Source organism: Portunus trituberculatus, chromosome 46 (genome assembly GCF_017591435.1).
Source record: "Portunus trituberculatus isolate SZX2019 chromosome 46, ASM1759143v1, whole genome shotgun sequence".
NCBI lineage: Eukaryota > Metazoa > Arthropoda > Malacostraca > Decapoda > Portunidae > Portunus > Portunus trituberculatus.
The window spans coordinates 28085235-28092734 of record NC_059300.1 but is presented as its reverse complement, the minus strand read 5'-3'; the positions used below and the strand labels follow the sequence as shown (position 1 = coordinate 28092734).

At 41.1% G+C, this 7500-nt stretch overlaps 1 long non-coding RNA gene across 2 annotated transcripts in view; it reads right to left on the bottom strand.

Annotated features, from left to right (window-relative positions):
- LOC123520233 overlaps positions 1–7500 on the bottom strand; it is a 181022-nt gene that overhangs the window by 116601 nt on the left and 56921 nt on the right. For both annotated transcript variants that reach the window (XR_006679202.1, XR_006679203.1), the window contains exon 2: positions 4823–4868. This is a non-coding gene — a long non-coding RNA (uncharacterized LOC123520233). The remainder of the gene's footprint in view (positions 1–4822; positions 4869–7500) is intronic.

Here is a 7500-nt window from a genome sequence, read left to right as displayed (position 1 = left end):
GATATGCTTCCAGTGAAATGCAAAGAAAGAACAAAAACATCTACCAAGTCTCCAGTTATTGTCCTTTGTCTTTCCCGGGTGAGGGGGATTGTAGGGTCGAGCAATGGAGGGGTTAGGGGACAACCAGAAAGTCTTGGCGTAGTCTCAAGTGGTTCCGAGAGGAGAAACATCCATTAAGTGGGTCCAGAAGGGCAGGGATGTGGTGGGAAACTGGCTGAAGTGTCTGGCTGGAGCCCTCGTGGTCATGGGGCTCCGCTCGAGTGGGCCGAGAGGGAATGGGATGGCTTGGAGTAGCTGAAGAGAGGCGGATTTGTTAGGGTCGCGCTTTGATGGGGCGGGATGTAAGGAGTACTGCCGCCAGCCAGAGGGGAAAGGCCTAGAGACTCGTTACCTAAGTTACTGACACAATTTGTAGTGTGGTAAGGTGTGTGTGTGTGTGTGTGTGTGTGTGTGTGTGTGTGTGTGTGTGTGTGTGTGTGTGTGTGTGTGTATGTGTGTGAGTGGTTAGGTGGGAGCAGTGCTTTCCTTTGACCAAATTGGGATCATAAGCGCAATTATATTTTGAGCCCACTGTCTCTATATTATGAATGCATCTTGGGTACAAAATGATCTGATAAGAATATGCCATTCAAAATTACAGTGTTTACCAATTAATAACAAATGCACTGCAACCACACAGGGAATATTTTGGTTGTATAATCAAACAAAATAGAACAACCACCTGCCCCCCAAAATAAAATAAAATAAATCACTTCAAACATAAAAAAAAGTAAACAAACCAATCTGAGTCACAAATAACTATCATTTACTCATAAAAAGAGCAACTATGTGTCTCATGGTAGAACATATGCGGAAATGCGTTCCTGAGCTCAAAATATGCCCCTCTCCTCCCTTGGCTGAAGATGAATCCCTAAACGCAGCTCTTGTTCTGCGTGTATGGAGGGATGGCCATGGGAGTGTGTTTGGCTGTTGTACACATATTGGACTGAGGTATACATGGTCTTGTCCTTGTGTGTGTGTGTGTGTGTGTGTGTGTGTGTGTGTGTGTGTGTGTGTGTGTGTGTGTGTGTGTGTGTGTGTGTGTATGTTTCTGCCAAGATAGCGTCGTTTTCAAAGTGGGTCCACGTATCCGAAGTCGAGACGCTGACGTTTTCGATTGGTAAAGTTGTAAGCTGCCCCCCCCCCGTCTCTCTCTCTCTCTCTCTCTCTCTCTCTCTCTCTCTCTCTCTCTCTCTCTCTCTCTCTCTCTCTCTCTCTCTCTCTCTCTCTCTCTCTCTCTCTCTCTGTGTGTGTGTGTGTGTGTGTGTGTGTGTGTGTGTGTGTGTGTGTGTGTGTGTGTGTGTGTGTGTGTGTGTGTGTGTGCTGTGCTGTGCTTCTGTTTGCACTGTGTTAGCGGGGCGTCACGCGATGTGCCTCTCCTCACTCTGAGAACTTTGCCTCCTTAACTTTACCTTGGTAAATAACTTTAACTCCAAATACCATTGTTCGACGAGATCTAAGTAAAGACTGACACTATTTTCCATTAATATCTATGACTATGAACAGAGTGAGCTGGATATGGATCTTCTCTGCAAGAAAAAAAGAGAGGAAGACGTAAAAAAAAGGTTTATGGATATAGTAAAATAAGGAAGACTTATTATGAAGGAATGTCATCTGAAGAAGGTACAGGAGGCTAAAAACAATAGAGAAGGCTAGACACTGTGGCGACCTCTGAAGGGAAAAAAACAAAAGAAGTAGAACGACAATAAAAAAACAAGAACAAGACCAAAAACAAAAGCAAAAAGAAAGGACAAGAACATAGAAAAAAAAGGAACAATAAGAAAGTAATGTATATCAGTTGCAACACAGGCACACTGCCATTTTATCATCCATACATTTTATAGTACAATGGAAAATACGAACAGAAAATATCGTAGAAAAAAAGAAAGAGAACAGCAAATATTTTAAATGCTCTGCCACATGCATACCACTTTAACAGCCCCTCCCTCACACAGCCACCACCTCTACTGCATTGTGCTAATCATTACACAGGCTACACCAAAGACCTCTAAACCTGTCTGGGCCACCTTGAATCAGCCGATAAAGCAAACACAGGTTAAGTGAAGAGGCAGGAGGGGATGCGGGAGGGGTATAGGAAACGGGACCTTCTCTTCACACAACGGAAAATCACATGAATCTGAAGCTGATACTTGCAAATTCAAGGTAGTGTAAGTACAGCAGGGATTTACTACAAACTTGCAAATAATAGTTTAAGTCTTTATTTTTATTAAAGGTAAATGCAAAGATAGCAAAGTCTTATTTCTAACAGATAACTTTGCATTTTACAAAAAATCGTATCACGGAGTCTCCCATTTAGAGATTAACATTCGTGTTCAAATAAATGTATGCATGAACAAAAAAACAAAATAAAGTGATCGCAGAAAAAGCCGAGTAGCAAGTAATGGATTGGCGGCGCAGAGTTAAAATATTTATAGCGATACGAATGTAAAAAAAGAAAAAAAATTTCCTTTAAATGTTGAATTCCGACAAAACAATGCTTCAAAACAAGTGTGTAAAAACACTCTAAACTTAAAAAAAAGAATAACAAGTACGTTAATAAAGCATAAGCATTTCAAATATGTCATCTTTTCTCTAGTGAAATATTTTTATCTCTTATTTCAAAGTAAGAATGAATGGCAGTCCTATGAAATCCTAGAAAATCAAATTATCAATTATCTTTTGAATTATATTTATTTTTCTTTTTTCATTAGGAACATGTGGATAAGTTGACGGACAGTAAAATATTTCCCACGTCAAGAGCTTGCCGGGATTTTCATAACTTTTGCTTCTATTATAGACCCACACACACAAATATCAATGATAAAAACACGGATTTTAAAAACTAGATTGGCTTCCGTCTTGGACTACTTAATCCTATCCTTTGGGAGCGGCAAGACAGTGAACTTTTTATTTTCCTTTTTTTGTGTTGACCGGTCCCCTTCTCATGAATAATGTTGCAGATATTCTTCATTTAGTTGCGTATGTATTCACTGAACTCATGTCAAAGCGTGTGCTCTTTTTCTATTATTTTCTAAAGTTTGAAAATTCTCTTCCTAACAAATCAAATCATGGGAAACTAAATCGTGTAGTTTAAAATCCTAAAATGGAACATAAATCACTTGTGGATTACACTCAAAGCGCTTCGTGTATTTTGAATCCATGCATCAGTGGAGGTAATAAATAACTGTGAGTAATATGACTAATAACTATGGGGGAGGTTAAGCAGCTTCGGGCTGTGTTACGTTTTAATATTGTACGAAATATTATTGTCGAGGTATTTTGATTAATAATACACAACCAATAAGGTCTGGAACAGATGAACCATAACCGTAATTGTGAAGCTTCTACATCTACTACAATATCCTCCCAATTAAACATTTTTACTATAACAGCACTCCCATCACCATCACCAAAAGAGCACCAGGATCACCTAAACCGCCATCTTCACATAACACATCACCACTTCCAGCCCCACCGTCAGTAGAGGAGGCAGTAAACACCCGCCAAAACAATAATTATTCCCAGTAAAGTCTCAAACACTGAGCCAGTTTCATACTAGATCAGATGCTGTAGATTTTCCAGTGGCCCAGCTGTGACTTTCTTGAAAGTTTTCATTTGTTTCTCACAACACAAAGTGACAGCCACAACCCTGCCCTCTAAAGACTACTTTCATCCTTCACACAAATCTACACACAACAAATACATGCACAATCTTCACTCAAAACTAAAATGTGTTTTGGCGATTCCTACACAAGCCTTAAGGCGAGAGAGTACCAATAACCTCCACTACAACCTGATTCATATAGTCCAGATTAGGTGCTGTAATGTTTGTGAATAAGGTCCAGCCACTCATATAATTTGACACCAGATTTTTCCATCGCGTGTCATATCTTATCTTTCATTTACCTGTTTTTTTTCGCAAGGAAGAATACCTAATCACTCTACAAGCGAAGAGTTAACGAAAGTCCCGCCTTCCTTCTTTCACTGCCTATTTGTTGATCTTTACGGACCACAACTCTGTAAACTCAAATTCTTTCAATGTGAAATGGAGGAAATCTGCACTCAGCCTACCAGCGAAGACTAAGTAACTACTCCCTTCCTCCCTTTCTTCACTGTCTGTCTCTCTGTCTGTCTGTCCGTCTGTAGGCACCGCAGCTCATCTATCTTTGTCCCTGTCTATCTGTCTTTCTCCCAAGCACTCCAGCAGCGCCTCCTCCACTTCCTTCCCCTCCTGCTACTCCTCAAGCAGTCCACATATGCAGGCTCGTGGTGAGGCTGCTGCCCATCTCCAAGACTCCATTCTTCGAAATCGCAAAAGTTTTACCAAGTGAAATTGAGTTTAGCCCAAGTGGTATAGAGAAGTTGGTGGTGGTGGTGGTGGTGGTGGTGGTGGTGGTGGTGGCGGCGATGGTGGTGAATGCTCAGTGGTTTGTGAGAGTGGCAATGGTGGTGATGGTGGTGAGAGAGAGAGAGAGAGAGAGAGAGAGAGAGAGAGAGAGAGAGAGAGAGAGAGAGAGAGAGAGAGAGAGAAAATGTGTTGTATTTTTTATGCATCTATGAAGGAAGCAAGATATTGGAAATCTAAGTGTTCGTTTTCTTTTCATTCTTTTTACGCCTAACCCACATGCTCCACCAACCTATTTATTGTTGGATGGATGCAGCTGACGCGCGCACATGTTTCCTTTATGGCGGTGTCAAGCGCGGGACCTGCTGCTGCTATACCCTCCCACTCCCACGCCTCGGAGTAACACGTGAAGAAAATAAAACACAGCACTTTACTTACATAATACTGAGCTCCTCGTTAGATGTCCCGGCACGAGCGATCCTTCCTAGAATAAAAAGAAAGCTGATGAGCAAACTGGACCTTCTAAGCTTCGAGATTATAAAAGAAGCTGAGTGTAAGCGAGGGAGGAAAAAGAAAGATGAGGGAATTTTCACTTATTAATTTAGTTACTCAAAATTGTGAAATATTGGTGTTACGTCAAGGCTTGGGTCCTGTTTTCGTAACTGAGAACAGCAAGGAGAATTGTGTCAGAGGTACACACATCAAGACGTAATATATGGATTCAAACTTTTATCCAGGCTCTTGTCCTAAATTCTCCTTCCCAACGCGAATGCATGAGGTGAGGTACAGTACAGGTAGTCACATAAAGAAGGACAGGAAAACAAAGGAAAGAAAAAAATGTGTATCATGTACCATTACGTATCCTTTCTGTGGTTTTTACATTGTTCCTCCGTTCTATTCAAACACAACACAACACAACACACACACACACACACACACACACACACACACACACACACACACACACACACACACACACACACACACACACACACACTTGCTTAACTGAATGATAAATCCCTGCCTATCACTTGGCTATGGAATTCTTTTCATTGAAGGTGAGTATTTACATCCCTTGAACGCAGGAAATAGTCAGTGTGGAAGGGTGGAAGGCCTCCTCTTTACCCACACATCGGAGTAGGTATGTACACTTTAGGCGCTCACAAGGACGCCACAGCTGCTGATCACGAGTTCGCCACCTACATTGAAGGCAGAGTGAGAGTAGGAAAAGCTTTTAGATATCTATACACGAGTCCACCCCGTGATCCTTGAGGCCTCCGTGCAATGGTGGTGAAGGGAACGCTAACCTTTCCACACCAGTGACGACACAACAGGCGCTGCCTCGCCGTCGGGATGAAGTGCCGAGCGTCCTGGTCGAGGCCTACCAGGGGCGTCTTATTATTCCTCTTCGGGCCATTAGCATATTCATGGTCCGCCGCAACAGGGGCTCAACACCCTCGGGGATTTGGAAAGTGTCAAAAAATATGGGAGAGGAAAAGTAGATTGTGAAAGAATTTTGAGGTCGGTAATATTCTTAAGAGTAAACGACGTTATTATTATTATTATTATTTATTATTATTATTATTATTATTATTATTATTATTATCATTATTATTATCATTATTATTATTATTATTACCACTATTACTAGTACTACTACTACTGCTACTACTACTACAACTATTATTATCATTATTATTACTACTACAACTAATACTAATACTATTTCTATCATTATCATTGTCGGTGCTGCCTTTCAGGAGCAGCAGTAGCAGTAGCAGCAGCAGCAGCAGCAGCAGCAGCAGCAGCAGCAGTAGTAGTAGTAGTAGTAGTAGTAGTAGTAGTAGTAGTAGTAGTAGTAGTAGTAGTAGTAGTAGTAAGAAAAGCAGCAGTAGCAGTAACAACAACAACAATAGTAGCAGCAGCAGCAACAAAAACAACAGAAGTAGTAGCAGCAATAGCAACAACATCAACGGCAAAAGTTGCGTCTGCGGCAGCCACAACGTGAGTGATAAAAATAAAGTGTAATAGCGGTCGCGCCATTACTCGTAGTAACCCCAGCTATGACGCATCCATCAACATTACCCTCGACTAACCCCTCATCGTGATCCTCATCATCCTTACCACCACCATCATCATCCCTATCACCGTTATCATCGTCGTTAATATTTCCATTACTGCTAAGACCCAATACCGGCCAATATTCCAATAGATTTCAAGCCTCAATGATTTCAAGAACACCAGTGATGCGCGCAAACGTTTTTCCCGCGACGATGCAGACAGCAGTGGGTCCTGAACGCCTTCCTTCCCTTGGGCATGAATTTCAAGACCAAGGGAAGGCAGAGGGGAGAGAAGACGGGCGGAGAGGGGTGAAGGGAAGCGAGTTGAAGTGAGTTCGTATATTGAAGGTAGGGTGAAGAAGGAAAAGTTTTTAAATATCTATACAACTAGACCAGTAAAATAGCGTGTACAATAGAAGTTTTATTTTATTGTGGGAAGTTTAGATAAGGCAGAATCCGTGTATCTTGTTGTGTATAGAAAGAGAGGGACAGTTCTGTGTAGTTTTGAAGGTTATTTTATCCATTTGTACTTTCCTATAGTTGTGCACTGCCTGGAAAGAAGGATTTGAGTTGGTGAGGTTAGGTGGCGGAAGAAGGGCCTCACAAAATGCTGAAGCGACACTGAGGAAAGGGAGAAGGATAGAGATGTAAGAAGAAATAAGGAAAGTGAAGTGAATGAAGTAAGGTGATCTGTTCATCTTTTTCGCTTCATCTTTAGTTTTATATTTCAAGGTACTTATCTTATCTTTCTTTTCTTCTTCCTGTTTTATATTTGGAGTGGTTTTGTCTTCACAGTATTCGCGTTACTCTCTTTACATTATTTTATTTGAATTTTGTTATTGTTGTTATAATTTTAATTTCCATTATTATTATTTATCTATTTCCTTTTATTATTACTCCAGCACCCAAATTTCTATGTCATTCCTTGTTACATAGTGTCGGTCTGTCAGGCTATCTCTCTGTTTCAGTTTGCTTTATTTATGTCGAATCTATCTGCCAGTTTACTTCCTTGTTTGTGTGTATGTATGTGTCTGTCTGTCTGTCTGTCTGTCTGTC